We start from the raw sequence: 15,153 nt of genomic DNA on the forward strand, positions 1-15,153 counted from the left end.
GGCCGGGGGCGGGAGGGCCGGGGGGGGGGGCGAGCGCGGGAGGGCCGGGGGGGGGCGAGGGCGGGAGGGCCGGGGGCGGGAGGGCCGGGGGGGGGGCGAGCGCGGGAGGGCCGGGGGCGGGAGGGCCGGGGGGGGTGCGAGCGCGGGAGGGCCGGGGGCGGGAGGGGCGAGGGCGGGAGGGCCGGGGGGGGAGAGCGCGGGAGGGGCGAGCGCGGGAGGGCCGGGGGGGCGAGCGCGGGAGGGCCGGGGGGGGTGAGGGCGGGAGGGCCGGGGGCGGGGGGGGGGGCGAGGGTGGGAGGGCCGGTGGGGCGAGCGCAGGAGGGGCGAGCGCGGGAGGGCCAGGGGGGCGAGCGCGGGAGGGCCGGGGGGGGCGAGGGCAGGAGGGCCGGGGGGGACGAGGGCGGGAGGGCCGGGGGGGACGAGGGCGGGAGGGCCGGGGGGGGCGAGGGCGGGAGGGCCGGGGGCAGGCGGGCCGGGGGGGGTGAGGGCGGGAGGGCCGGGGGGGGGGGGGCGAGCGCGGGAGGGCCGGGGGCGGGAGGGCCGGGGGGGGGGGGCGAGCGCGGGAGGGCCGGGGGGGGCGAGGGCGGGAGGGCCGGGGGGGGGGTGAGCGCGGGAGGGCCGGGGGGGGGCGAGGGCGGGAGGGCCGGGGGCGGGAGGGCCGGGGGGGGGGCGAGCGCGGGAGGGCCGGGGGGGGCGAGGGCGGGAGGGCCGGAGGGCCGGGGGGGGTGCGAGCGCGGGAGGGCCGGGGGCGGGAGGGGCGAGGGCGGGAGGGCCGGGGGGGGCGAGGGCGGGAGGGCTGGGGGCGGGGGGGGCGAGGGTGGGAGGGCCGGGGGGGGCGAGCGCGGGAGGGGCGAGCGCGGGAGGGCCGGGGGGGCGAGCGCGGGAGGGCCGGGGGGGGCGAGGGCGGGAGGGCCGGGGGCGGGGGGGGCGAGGGCGGGAGGGCCGGGGGCGGGGGGGGCGAGGGTGGGAGGGCCGGGGGGGGCGAGCGCGGGAGGGCCGGGGGGGCGAGCGCGGGAGGGCCGGGGGGGGCGAGGTCGGGAGGGCCGGGGGCGGGGGGGGGCGAGGGTGGGAGGGCGGGGGGGGTGCGAGCGCGGGAGGGCCGGGTGCGGGGGGGGGCGAGGGTGGGAGGGCCGGGGGGGCGAGCGCGGGAGGGGCGAGCGCGGGAGGGCCGGGGGGGCGAGCGCGGGAGGGCCGGGGGGGCCGAGTGTGGGGGGGGGGTCGTCGGGGGGGGCCGAGTGCGGGGGGGCCGAGTGCGAGGGGGGGGCGAGTGCGGGAGGGCCGGGGGGGGTGAGCGCGGGAGGGTCCATCTCCAGGACCAGTGTGTATCTGAGTCAAACATAAGAACATAAGAAATAGGAGCAGGAGTCGGCCAATCTGCCCCTCGAGCCTGCTCCGCTATTCAATAAGATCATGGCTGATCTGATCCTAACCTCAAATCTACTTTCACTCTCCATCCCACCCGAACCCATGTGATCTCCCGGGAGAGGTGAAAAACCAGATAAAAAACCCAATGGCCAATTTGGGAGAAAAAATCTGGGAAATTCCTCTCCGACCCCTCTAGGCGATCGAAACTCGTCAGGAGATCACTCTGTCCCTGTATTTCCTGCAGTACTTACCTTCTGTAAAAGGTGATCTCCACCCCAGCCAGGAACAGGCCCAATTTACTCTTGAAGGACTCCTAGTTGGCAGCCTGTTCCCGAGGTCTCCACTAATCCCTGTGAATAGAACCATCTCCTGAAATCTAACACAGAATTAGAACACAAGAAGTAGGAGCAGGACCAGGCTACGCGGCCCCTGGGCCCACTCCGCCACCCAGAGGGCCATGACCGATCCGAACCTAGCCTCATGTCTGATATCCTGCCCGCTCCCCTAATTCCCTTTACTTCTAGGAAACTGTCGATTTCTGTTTTAAATTTATTTAATGATGTAGCTTCCACAGCTTGAAAACTGCTAATGTAACACCCTTATTTAAAAAGGGTAGTAGGCAGAAGGCTGGAAACTAGAGACCTGTTAGCCTAACATCTGTGGTTGGTAAAATGTTAGAGTCCATTATTAAGGAGACAGTAACGGGACATTTGGATAAACATAATTTAATAGGACAAACTCAGCATGGTTTCATGAAATTTGCTTGAGTTCTTTGAGGAAGTAACAAACAGGGTGGATAAAGGGGAACCAGTGGACGTAGTGCATTTAGACTTCCAAAAGGCATTTGACAAGGTGCCACACAAAAGATTATTGCTTAAGATAAAAAATCACGGGATTGGGGGTAATATTCTGGCGTGGATAGAGGATTGGTTATCTAACAGAAAGCAGAGAGTTGGGATAAATGGTTCATTCTCAGACTGGCCATCAGTAACTAGTGGTGTTCCGCAGGGGTCAGTGCTGGGTCCCCAACTCTTTACAATCTATATTAACGATTTGGAGGAGGGGACCGAGTGTAGCATATCAAAGTTTGCAGATGATACAAAGATGGGAGGGAAAGTAGTGAGTGAGGAGGACATAAAAAACCTGCAAAGGGACATAGACAGGCTAAGTAAGTGGGCAGAGATTTGGCAGATGGAATACAATACTGGAACGTGTGAGGTTATGCACTTTGGCAGGAAAAATCATAGAGCAAGTTATTATCTTAATGGCAAGAAACTGGAAAGTACTGAAGTACAAAGGGATCTGGGGGTCCTGGTGCACGAAACTCAAAAAGCTAGTATGCAGGTGCAGCAAGTGATCAAGAAGACCAATGGAATGTTGGCTTTTATTGCTAGGGGGATAGAATATAAAAACAGGGAGGTATTGCTGCAGTTATACAAGGTATTGGTGAGACCGCACCTGGAATACTGCATACAGTTTTGGTGTCCATACTTAAGAAAAGACATACTTGCTCTCGAGTCAGTACAAAGAAGGTTCACTCGGTTAATCCTGGGGATGAGGGGGTGGTCATATGAGGAGAGGTTGAGTCGATTGGGACTCTACTCATTGGAGTTCAGAAGAATGAGAGGCGATCTTATTGAAACATATAAGATTGTGAAGGGGCTTGATCGGGTGGATGCGGTGAGGATGTTCCCAATGATGGGTGAAACTAGAACTAGGGGGCATAATCTTAAAATAAGGGGCTGCTCTTTCAAAACTGAAATGAGGAGAAACTTCTTCACTCAGAGGGTGGGTAGGTTTGTGGAATTTGCTGCCCCAGAAAGCTGTGGAAGCTACATCATTAAATAAATTTAAAACAGAAATAGATGGTTTCCTAGAAGTAAAGGGAATTAAGGGTTACGGGGAGCGGGCAGGAAATTGGACATGAGTCTAGGTTCGGAATGGTCATGGCCCTGTGGGTAGTGGAGTGGGCCCAAGGGCCGTGTAACCTGGTTCTGCTCCTACTTCTTGTGTTCTAATTCGGTGTTAGATTTCAGGAGATGGTTTTATTCCTGTTCCTGGCTGGGGTGGAGATCGCCTTTACAGAAGGTAAGTACTGTAGAAAATATAGGGACAGAGTGATCTCCTGGAAGAGTTTCGATCGCCTAGATGGGACGGAGAGGAATTTCCCAGATTTTTTCTCTCAAATTGGCCATTGGGTTTTTTATCTGGTTTTTCGCCTCTCCCGGGAGATCACATGGGTTCGGGTGGGATGGAGAGTGATAGAAGATTTGAGTTTAGGATCAGATCAGCCATGATCTTATTGAATGGTGGAGCAGGCTCGAGGGGCCGATTGGCCTACTCCTGCTCCTATTTCTTATGTTCTTATGTCCCCTTGTCCTCGGCTGCCCCACCGGCGGAAAAAGTTTCTCTCTATCTACTCTACCAATTCCTTTCAAAATCCTAAAATCCTCAATCACTCCTTGACCTTCTAGATTCCAGGGAACACAAGCCTAGTTTATGTAATCTCTCCCTCATAATCTAACCCTTGGAGCCCGGGTAACATTCTGGTCAATCTGTGCTGCACTCCTTCCAAGGCCAATATATCCTTTCTGAGGTGCGGTGCCCAGAACTGTACACAGTGCTCCAGGGAGTTCCTGGGAGTTAATGTGCGTAGGTCCCTGAAGGTGGCGGGACATATTGAGAGAGTGGTTAACAAAGCATATGGGATCTTGGGCTTCATAAATAGAGGTATTGAGTACAAAAGTAGAGAAGTTATGCTGAACCTTTATAAAGCGCTGGTTAGGCCACAACTGGAGTATTGCGTCCAGTTCTGGTCACCACACTTTAGGAAGGATGTGAAGGCCCTTGAGAGGGTGCAGAGGAGATTTACCAGAATGGTTCCGGGGATGGGGGATCTTAGCTACAAGGACAGGTTGGAGAAGCTGGATTTGTTTTTATTAGAGCAAAGGAGGTTGAGGGGTGATTTGATAGAGGTGTACAAGATTATGGTGGGTTTGGATAGGCTAGACGGGGAAAGGCTGTGCCCACTAGTTGATGGTACAAGGACTAGGGGACACAGATTTAATGTTTTGGGCAAGAGATACAGGGGGGATGTGAGGAAAAACTTTTTTATGCAGCGAGTGGTGATGACCTGGAACTCGCTGCCGACGGAAGTGGTGGAAGTGGAGACACTCAATGTTTTCAAGGGGAGACTGGATAGGCACTTGAGGGAAATAAACTTGCAGGGCTACGGGGATAGAGCAGGGGAATGGGACTGACTGGATTGCTCTACAGAGAGCCGGCACGGACTGGATGGGCCGAATGGCCTCCTTCTGTGCCGTTATGACTCTACGACTCTCTGGGGTCTAACCAGGGCTTTGTATAGCTGTAGCTTATAAGGAGAAACTGTTTCCAGCGGCAGGAGGGTCGGTAACCAGAGGACACAGATATAAGGTCATTGACAAAAGAACCAGAGGCGAGGTGAGGAGAATTTTATTGACGCAGCGAGTTGTTGTGATCTGGAATGCGCTGCCTGAAAGGGCGGTGGAAGCAGAGTCAATAATAACGTTCACTGGGGAATTGGATAAATACTTGAAGGGGAAACATTTTCAGGGCTATGGGGACAGAGCAGGGGGAGTGGGGCTAAATGGAGAGCTCTTTCAAAGAGCCGGCACAGGCACGATGGGCTGAATGGCCTCCTTCTGTGCTGTATGATTCTAGGAGCCACTCCTAGAGTGGAGTGGTGCCCGCAGGGATCGCTTGGCAGGAAATTGGGAGGAGGTGGGTCACACGCAGACAGCACCTGATTTCGAGATGCTGTCCTTTTAAAATTGGTCCTCCACAGGCAAGGAGGGACTCGGTCCCTTTAATGAAAATCACATTGAAAAGAAGAGTCCCTGTCCCTTTAAGAGCCCTCCGCCCACCACTTCCGCCCTTTTCGTAAAGTCTTTGAAATTAATAATAAAAGTTCATGCAGAAAAAATGTGAGGGTGTGACTGTAGTGAGTGTCTGTGTCTGTCTGACTGTATGTGTGTGTGTCTGTGTAGAATAGCATCATAGAATGATACAGCACAGAAGGAGGCCATTCGGCCCATCGTGCCTCTGCCGGCTCTTTGAAAGAGCGATCCAATTAATCCCACTCCCCCTGCTCTTTCCCCAAAGCCCTGTAAATGTTTTCCCTTCAAGTATTTATCTCAATCTCTTTTGAATTATAATATCGAATCTGCTTCCACCGCCCTTTCAGGCAGCGCATTCCAGATCACAACAACTTGGTGTAAAAATCTGTTTCCCCATGTCGCCTCTGGTTCTTTTGCCAATCGCCTTAAATCTGGTTTCTGTCCCTTCAGCCATTGGAAACGGTTTCTCCTTATTTACTCTCTCAAAATCCATCCTGATTTTGAACAACTCTATCAAATCTCCTCTTAATCTTCTTTGCTGCACAGAATGGGAGGAAAAAGAGGGGTAGAGCTATAGTAATAGGGGATTCAATTGTGAGGGGAATAGATAGGCGTTTCTGCGTCCGCAAACGAGACTCCAGGATGGTGTGTTGCCTCCCTGGTGCAAGGGTTAAGGATGTCTCTGAGCGACTCCAGAACATCTTGGAAGGGGAGGGTGAAGAGCCAGTTGTCGTGGTGCATATAGGCACCAACGATATAGGTAAAAAGCGGGATGAGGTCCGAAAAGCGGAGTATAGGGAGTTAGGAGATAAATTAAAAAACAGGACCTCAAAAGGTAGTAATCTCAGGATTGCCACCAGTGCCACATGCTAGTCAGAGTAGAAATAGAAGGATACTTCAGATGAATACGTGGCTAGAGGAATGGTGCCAGGGGGAGGGATTCAAGTTCCTGGGACATTGGAACCAGTTCTGGGGGAGGTGGGACCAGTTCAAACAGGACGGTCTGCACCTGGGCAGGGCTGGAACCAATGTCCTAGGGGGAGTGTTTGCTAGTGCTGTGGGGGAGGGTTTAAACTAAAATGGCAAGGGGTTGGGAACCTGAGCAGGGAGACAGAGGAAAGGGAAACAAGGATAAAAGCAAAAGATAGGAAGGAGAAAAACAAAAGTGGCAGTCAGAGAAATCAACGGTTTAAATCAAACATGGCCACAGTAAATACTAATTCTAATAGGTCTAAGAGCGTTAAAAAAACAAGCCTGAAGGCTTTGTGTCTTAATGCAAGGAGCATTTGTAATAAGGTGGATGAATTGGCTGCGCAAATAGAAGTAAACAAATACGATTTGGTTGGGATTACAGAAACGTGGCTCAAGGAAGGCCAGGACTGGGAACTCAACATCCAGGGGTATTCGATATTCAGGAAAGATAGGCAAAAAGGAAAGGGAGGTGGGGTAGCATTACTGGTTAAAGAAGGGATTAACACAATTGTAATGAAGGATATTAGCTCTGATGAGGTGGAATCTGTATGGGTAGAATTGAGAAATACTAAGGGGAAAAAAACGTTAGTGGGAGTGGTTTATAGACATCCAAACAGTAAGGCGGAGGTTGGGGATGGCATTCAAAGAGAAATTAAAGAAGCGTGCAATAAGGGCACAGCAGTCATCATGGGTGACTTTAATCTACATATAGATTGGGCGAACCAAATGAGTAACAATACTGTGGAGGAGGAATTCCTGGAGTGTTTACGGGATGGTTTCCTGGACCAATATGTCGAGGAACCAACCAGAGATCAGGCCATCTTAGACTGGGTATTATGTAACGAGAAAGGATTAATTAGCAATCTTGTTGTAAGAGGCCCCTTGGGTCGGAGCGATCATAATATGATCGAATTCTTCATTAAGATGGAGAATGAAGTAGTTGACTCGGAGACCAGGGTCCTCAATTTAAATAAAGGAAACTATGATGGTCTGAGGAGCGAGTTGGGTAGGATTGATTGGGGAATGGCACTCAAAGGGTTGACGGTGGATAGGCAATGGCAAACATTCAAAGACCGAATGGATGAACGACAGAATTTGTTCATCCCAGTTTGGTATAAAAATAAAACAAAAAAGGTGACCCAACCGTGGCTAACAAGGGAAATTAGGGATAGCATAAGATCCAAGGAGAGGGCATATAAATTGGCCAGAAAAAGCAATAACCCTGAGGATTGGGAGCAGTTTAGGATTCAACAAAGGAGGACAAAGGGATCAATTAAGAAAGGGAAAATAGAATATGAGAGTAAGCTTGCAGAGAACATAAAAACTGACTGTAAAAGCTTTTATAGATATGTAAAGAGAAAAAGATTGGTGAAGTCAAGCGTAGGTCCCTTGCAGTCAGAATCGGGGGAATTTATAATGGGGAACAAAGAAATGGCAGACCAACTAAATACATATTTTGGTTCTGTCTTCACAAAGGAGGACACAAATAACCTCCCAGAGATGCCGGGGAACATCGGGTCTGATGAAAGGGTGGAACTGAAAGAAATCAGTATTTGTAGGGAAATGGTGTTAGGAAAATTGATGGGACTGAAGGCCGAGAAATCCCCAGGGCCTGATAATCTACATCCCAGGGTACTTAAGGAAGTGGCCCTAGAAATAGTAGGTGCATTGCTGGTCATCTTCCAGAACTCAATAGACTCTGGAACGGTACCCATGGATTGGAGGGTAGCTAATGTTACCCCACTATTCAAAAAAGGTGGTAGAGAAAAGGCGGGGAATTATAGACCGGTAAGCTTGACATCGGTAGTGGGGAAAATGCTAGAGTCCATTATAAAAGATGTAATAGCAGAGCACTTGGAAAGCAGTGACTGGATCGGACAAAGTCAACATGGATTTACAAAAGTTAAATCATGCTTGACTAATCTACTGGAATTTTTTGAGGATGTAACTGGTAAAATAGATAAGGGAGAACCAGTGGATGTGCTGTATTTGGACTTTCAGAAGGCTTTCGATAAGGTCCCGCATAAGAGATTAGCATGCAAAATTAAGGCACATGGGATTGGGGGCAAGGTATTGACTTGGATAGAGAACTAGTTGGCGGACAGAAAGCAAAGAGTTGGAATAAACGGGTCGTTTTCCGAGTGGCAGTCAGTGACTAGTGGGGTACCGCAAGGATCGGTCCTAGGACCCCAGCTGTTCACAATATATATTAATGATCTGGACGAGGGAATTGGATGTAATATCTCCAAATTTGCAGACGACACAAAGCTGGGGGGGAGGGTATGCTGTGAGGAGGATGTCGTGAAACTCCAGCACGATTTGGACAGGTTGGGTGATTGGGCAGAAACATGGCAAATGCACTATAATGTGGATAAATGTGAGGTTATCCACTTTGGTGGCAAAAACAGGAAGGCAGATTATTATTTGAATGGTAATAGTTTGGGAGAAGGGGAAGTGCAAAGAGACCTGGGTGTTGTTGTACACCAGTCGCTGAAGGTAAGCATGCAGGTGCAGCAGGCGGTTAAGAAGGCAAATGGTATGTTGGCCTTCGTAGCAAGAGGGTTCGAGTACAAGAACAAGGATGTCTTGCTACAGTTGTACAGGGCCTTGGTAAGACCACACCTCGAGTATTGTGTGCAGTTTTGGTCGCCTTACCTGAGGAAGGACGTTCTTGCCGTGGAAGGAGTGCAGCGAAGATTCACCAGGCTGATACCTGGGATGGCAGGAATGATGTATGAGGAGAGATTGTGTCGATTGGGCTTATACTCACTGGAGTTTAGAAGATTGAGAGGGGATCTCATCGAAACCTATAAAATTCTGTCAGGCCTGGACAGACTAGATGCAGGAAGGATGTTTCTGATGGCCGGGGAGTCCAGAACCAGGGGTCATAGTCTAAGGATAAGGGGTAAGCCATTTAGGACTGAAATGAGGAGGAATTTCTTCACCCAGAGAGTGGTGAACCTGTGGAATTCTCTGCCACAGAAGGCGGTGGAGGCCAGTTCATTAAGTATATTCAAGAAAGAGTTGGATATATTTCTTAAGGCTAAAGGGATCAAGGGATATGGGGAGAAGGCAGGGACCGGGTACTGAATTTGGATGATCAGCCATGATCTCATTGAATGGCGGAGCAGGCTCGAAGGGCCGAATGGCCTACTCCTGCTCCTATCTTCTATGTATCTATGCTTAAGGAGAACAACCCCAGCTTCTCCCGTCTCTCCACGTTACTCAAGTCCCTCATCCCTGGTCCGATTCTCGTAAATTTCTTCTGCACCCTCTCCAAGGCCTTGACATCCTTCCTAAAGTGTGGTGCCCAGCGGAAGCCTAGCCAGTGTTTTATAAAGGCTTAGCATAACCTGCTTGCTTTTGTACTCTATTCCTCTATTAATAAAGTCAAGGATCCTGTTTGCTTTTTTAACAGCCTTCTCAACTTGTCCTGCCACCTTCTAAGATTTGTGTACATACCCCCCGAGGCCTCTCTGTTCCTGCACCCTCTTTAAAACTGGGCCATTTAGTTTATATTGCCTCTCCTCATTCTTCCTACCAAAATGAATCACTTCACACTTCTCTACATTAAATTTAATCTGCCACGTTTCTGCCCATTTCACCAGTCTGGCTACATCCTCCTGAAGTCTGTTACTATCCTCATTGTTTGCTACATTTCCGAGTTTCATGTCATCTGTAAATTTTGAAATTTTGCCCTGGATCCCCAAGTCCAGGTCATTGATATATATCAAAAAAAGCAGTGGTCCGAATCAATGTTCACGTTAAGTTGCGCGGCCACGCAGCGGTCTGGAGGTCCCGCGCAGCCGGCTCACCGCCCTATAAAATGGAATAAACGCGCATGCGCGGAAATTTGAATGGGCCGTGCAGCCCGTTAAAGGGGCCACGCACCTCAAAAAAAAGAGGGAACATTGAACCTAATACCGACCCCTGGGGAACATCACTGTTTACCTCCCTCCAGTCTGAAAAGAAACCGTTCACCACTACTCTCTGCTTTCTGTCCCTTGGCAGAAAATTGGGAGGGGGCGAGAGCAAACAGCACCTGATTTCTCGCCAAGCACTCACTGGAGCAGGGGATTTGCCCTACTTTAAATGTCAGTCTCTTAAATATACATTATAAAAAAAGGGAGACGCTGTCCCTTTAAAATTGGTCATCCACGGGGATTTTTAATGAAAATCTCATAGAAAAAGAGAGCGCCTGTCCCTTTAAGAGAACCCCCACCACTCCCATATTTCTCTTAAAGTGCTTGAAATTAATAATTAAAAACGCACAAAATTAATATTAAAAAAATTAATTCAGGGAGAAAAAATATTTTTACTCACATTTGCTCCACAGGGTTTCTTGTTTCTGTTCCATCAATTTAAAAACAAACAGCTTTTTTTATGATCAGCCATGATCGCATTGAATGGCGGAGCAGGCGCGAAGGGTCGAATGGCCTACTCCTGCTCCTATCTTCTATGTTTCTATATTTAAAACAAGTATCTTCTGTAAAATAAAATTAGTTTGAGCTGTAAAATGGGAAAGGAACATTAAAAATAAACTTTCCCAGGATCACAGATTCTGACCAGGCCGCTTTACAAAATGGCGGCGGGCTGATCCCAGGTCCCGCCTCCCCCTTCGCCGGGATTGGTTGGAGGACCAAAGCCCCTCGGTCGGTCCTCCAGGCTCCGCCTCCCCTCGCTCATTGGTGGAGAGCTCAGTGTCAGTCAGTGCACGCCGGCGACGTCGTGACGTTGCAGGGAGGGCGGTTGGAGCAGGCGGGAAATTAAATTCATTTAAATTAAATCTCCCGTCAGCCTCCTCTGTCCCAATCAGCCGGCGCAAGTCCCACCCCTCGGGCTCCCCGATTGGTTGGAGGACCCGCCGCCGGCTCGCTCCTCCAGCCCCGCCCCGCTCGCTCCCTATTGGTCGGAAGCTCCCGTCAATCAGGCCCTGGGCCCGGGTCCTATCACAGAATCACAGAATCACAGAAACCCCACAGTGCAGATAGAGGCCATTTCGGCCCATCGAGCCTGCACCGACACATATCCCACCCGATCCCCGCAACCCCTACACCAACACATATCCCACCCTATCCCCGTAACCCCACGTATTTAATCCCCCTAACACTAAGGGTCAATTTATCATAGCCAATCAACCTAACCCGCACATCTTTGGACTGTGGGAGGAAACCGGAGCACCCGGAGAAAACCCACGCAAACACGGGGAGAATGTGCAAACTCCACGCAGTCACCCGAGGCCGGATTCGAACCCGGGTCCCTGGCGCTGTGAGGCAACAGTGCTAACCACTATGTCACCGTGCTGTACTTTCAATGATGACTTTTATAAACTGGTTTTACAGGAAATTAGAAGAGGAGGGGAGAGATTTGAAGACACTCGGTCCCTTTGTGACTCTAAAGTTGCAGCTGACCCCGCGCATGCGCCCCATGGCCCCGCCCTCTCCTGCTCCACAGGCGCCCGGCCCGCACCGCGCATGCTCAGCACACACCCTGTGCCCCTGTCAATCATCCTCCCCCTCTGAACAGGCCCCGCCCCCTTCCCCTACTCCGCATGCGCCGCCGGGCCCCGCTCCCGAGGATGAGCCGCTCCGCGCCTGCGCAAGGCCTCGGATTCTGTGGAAGGCCCGGGCAACCGCGAGAGTCCGGATCACCGGCGGAAAGTGAGTTTTATGAGGGTTTTTTTTCAATATAGCGGAGAGAAGCGCGGGCGGGAAGATAAATAAAAAGAAAATACAAACCGCACCGTCCCAGCGCCCTCCCGGCACCGAGCGAAGCCTCTTCCTCTGATGACGTCACTATCGGGCCCCAGCCTCAGGGAGGAAGGTCCCGCCCCCTTGCCGCGCCGCCATTGGTTGGAGGACCAGGCCGCCCAGTTCAGTCCTCCCAGCTCAGCCCTGTTCCTATTGGTCAGCGCTCCCGTCAGTCAGAATCACATTGTTCCGGCTCACTCCGCCACCCCGCGCGGATGAAACCGCTCCGTTCGGCGTCCGCGGATGTCCCGCCCGCCCGACTCTCAGGTTTGCTTTTTCTGGTATTTTTCTTTATAATCTCGCTCTCCGCTCCCCCTTCACCTCGATTTAAATCGATTCCCCAACACTTTACTTTACCCCGGCCGCTGATTCCGCCTCTTCCCCGGGCCAACTTCCGTCTTCTCCTCAGAGGCGGCGCACTGGCAGCCTCGTTTTGTGTTGGGGCCAAATGAGCATGCGCGGCCCCGCCTCTCCACATTTAAAGGGACACCCACCCACACACAGAATCACACAGAATCCCCACAGTGCAGATAGAGGCCATTTCGGCCCATCGAGCCTGCACCGACACATATCCCACCCTATCCCCGTAACCCCACGTATTTAATCCCCTAACAGGAAGGGTCAATTTATCATAGCCAAATCAACCTAACCCGCACATCTTTGGACTGTGGGAGGAAACCGGAGCACCCGGAGGAAACCCACGCAGACACAGGGAGAATGTGCAAACTCCACACCCACACCCTGCACATTTAAAGGGACACCCACCCCCTCTACATTTAAAGGGACACACACCCCCTCCACATTTAAAGGGACATCCACGCTGCCACATTTAAAGGGACACCCACCTCCTCCACATTTAAAGGGACTACCTCCCCCCATCTCATGTCCTCTACTGTGGAGGAGGAATTCCTTGAGTGTTTACGGGATGGTTTCCTGGACCAATATGTCGAGGATCCAACCAGAGACCAGGCCATCTTAGACTGGGTATTATGTAACGAGAAAGGATTCATTAGCAATCTTGTTGTATGAGGCCCCTTGGGTTGGAGTGATCATAATATGATCGAATTAGCACTGTTGCCTCACAGCGCCAGGGACCCGGGTTCAAATCCGGCCTCGGGTGACTGTCTGTGTGGAGTTTGCACATTCTCCCCGTGTTTGCGTGGGTTTTCTCCGGGTGCTCCTGTTTCCTCCCACAGTCCAAAGATGTGCGGGTTACGTTGATTGGCTATGATAAAAATTGGCCCTTAGTGTTAGGGGGGATTAAATACGTGGGGTTACGGGGATAGGGCTTGGGTGGGATGGCTGTCGGTGTAGCGACCGGGTGCTAGGGTTTGGATGATCAGCCATGATCTCGTTGAATGGCGGAGCAGGCTCGAAGGGCCGAATGGCCTGCTCCTGCTCCTATCTTCTATGTTTCTATGTTTCATTAAGATGGAGAATGAAGTTGTTGACTCAGAGATTAGGGTCCTAAATTTAAATAAAGGAAACTACGATGGTCTGAGGAGCAAGTTGGGTAGGATTGATTGGGGAATGTCACTCAAAGGGTTCACGATGGACAGGCAATGGCAAACATTCAAAGACCGCATGGATGAACTACAGAATTTGTTCATCCCAGTTTGGCATAAAAATAAAACAAAAGAGGTGACTCAACCGTGGCTAACAAGGGAAATTAGGGATAGCAGAAGATCCAAGGAGACGACATATAAATTGGCCAGAAAAAGCAGTAAACCTGAGGATTGGGAGCAGTTTAGGATTCAACATAGGAGGACAAAGGGATTAATTAAGAAGGGGAAAATAGAATATGAGAGTAAGTTTGCAGGGAAAATAGAATATGAGAGTAAGTTTGCAGGGAACATAAAAACTGACTGTAAAAGCTTTTATAGATATGTGAAGAGAAAAAGAACATAAGAACATAAGAAGTAGGAGCAGAAGTAGGCCATACGGCCCCTCGGGCCTGCTCCACCATTCAATAGGATCATGGCTGATCTGAACCTAAACTCACGTCCACTTCCCTGCCCGCTCCCCGTAACCCCTAATTCCCTTATCAGTTAGGAAACTGTCTATCTCCGTTTTAAATTTATTTAATGTCGCAGCTTCCACAGCTATCTGAGGTAGCAAATTCCATAGATTTACCACCCTGAGTGAAGAAGTTTCTCCTCATCTCAGTTTTGAAACGGCAGCCCCTTATTCTAAGATTATGCCCCCTAGTTCTAGTTTCACCCATCAGTGGAAACATCATCCCCGCATCCACCCGATCAAGCCCCCTCACAATCTTATATGTTTTGATAATATCGCCTCTCATTCTTCTGAATTCCAATGAGTAGATGCCCAACCTACTCAACCTTTCCTCATAAGTCAACCCCCTCATCTCCGGAATCAACCGAGTGAACCTTCTCTGAACTGCCTCGAGAGCAAGTATATCTTTTCTTAAATATGTAAACCAAAACTGTATGCAATATTCCAGGTGTGGCCTCACCAGTCCCCTGTATAACTGAAGCAAGACTTCCCTGCTTTTATACTCTATCCCCCTTGCAATAAAAGCCAAGATTCCATTGGCCTTCCTGATCACCTGCTGCACCTGCATACTAACCTTCTGTGTTTCATGCACCAGGACCCCCAGATCCCTTTGTACTGTAGCACTTTGCAGTTTCTCTCCATTTAGATAATAACTTGCTCTTTGATTTTTTCTGCCAAAGTGCATAACCTCCCACTTTCCAACATTATATTCCATCTGCCAAATTTCTGCCCACTCACTTAGCCTGTCTATGTCCTTTTGCAGGTTTTTTCTGTCCTCCTCACTCACTGCTTTCCCTCCCATCTTTGTATCGTCGGCAAACTTGGATATGTTGCACTCGGTCCCCTCCTCCAAATCGTTAATATAGATTGTAAAGAGTTGGGGTCCCAGCACTGACCCCTGCGGAACACCACTAGTTACTGATTGCCAACCCGAGAATGAACCATTTATTCCAACTCTCTGTTTTCTGTTAGATGGCCAATCTTCCACCCATGCCAGTATATTACCTCCAATCCCATGATTTTTTATCTTGTGCAGTAATCTTTTGTGTGGCACCTTGTCAAATGCCTTTTGGAAGTCCAAATACACCACATCCACTGGTTCCCCTTTATCCACCCTGTTTGTTACATCCTCAAAGAATTCGAGCAAATTTGTCAAACATGACTTCCCCTTT

The sequence above is a fragment of the Somniosus microcephalus genome, chromosome 4, assembly GCF_052327205.1.
Source record: "Somniosus microcephalus isolate GS21.2 chromosome 4, FLI_Smic_1.0, whole genome shotgun sequence".
NCBI lineage: Eukaryota > Metazoa > Chordata > Chondrichthyes > Squaliformes > Somniosidae > Somniosus > Somniosus microcephalus.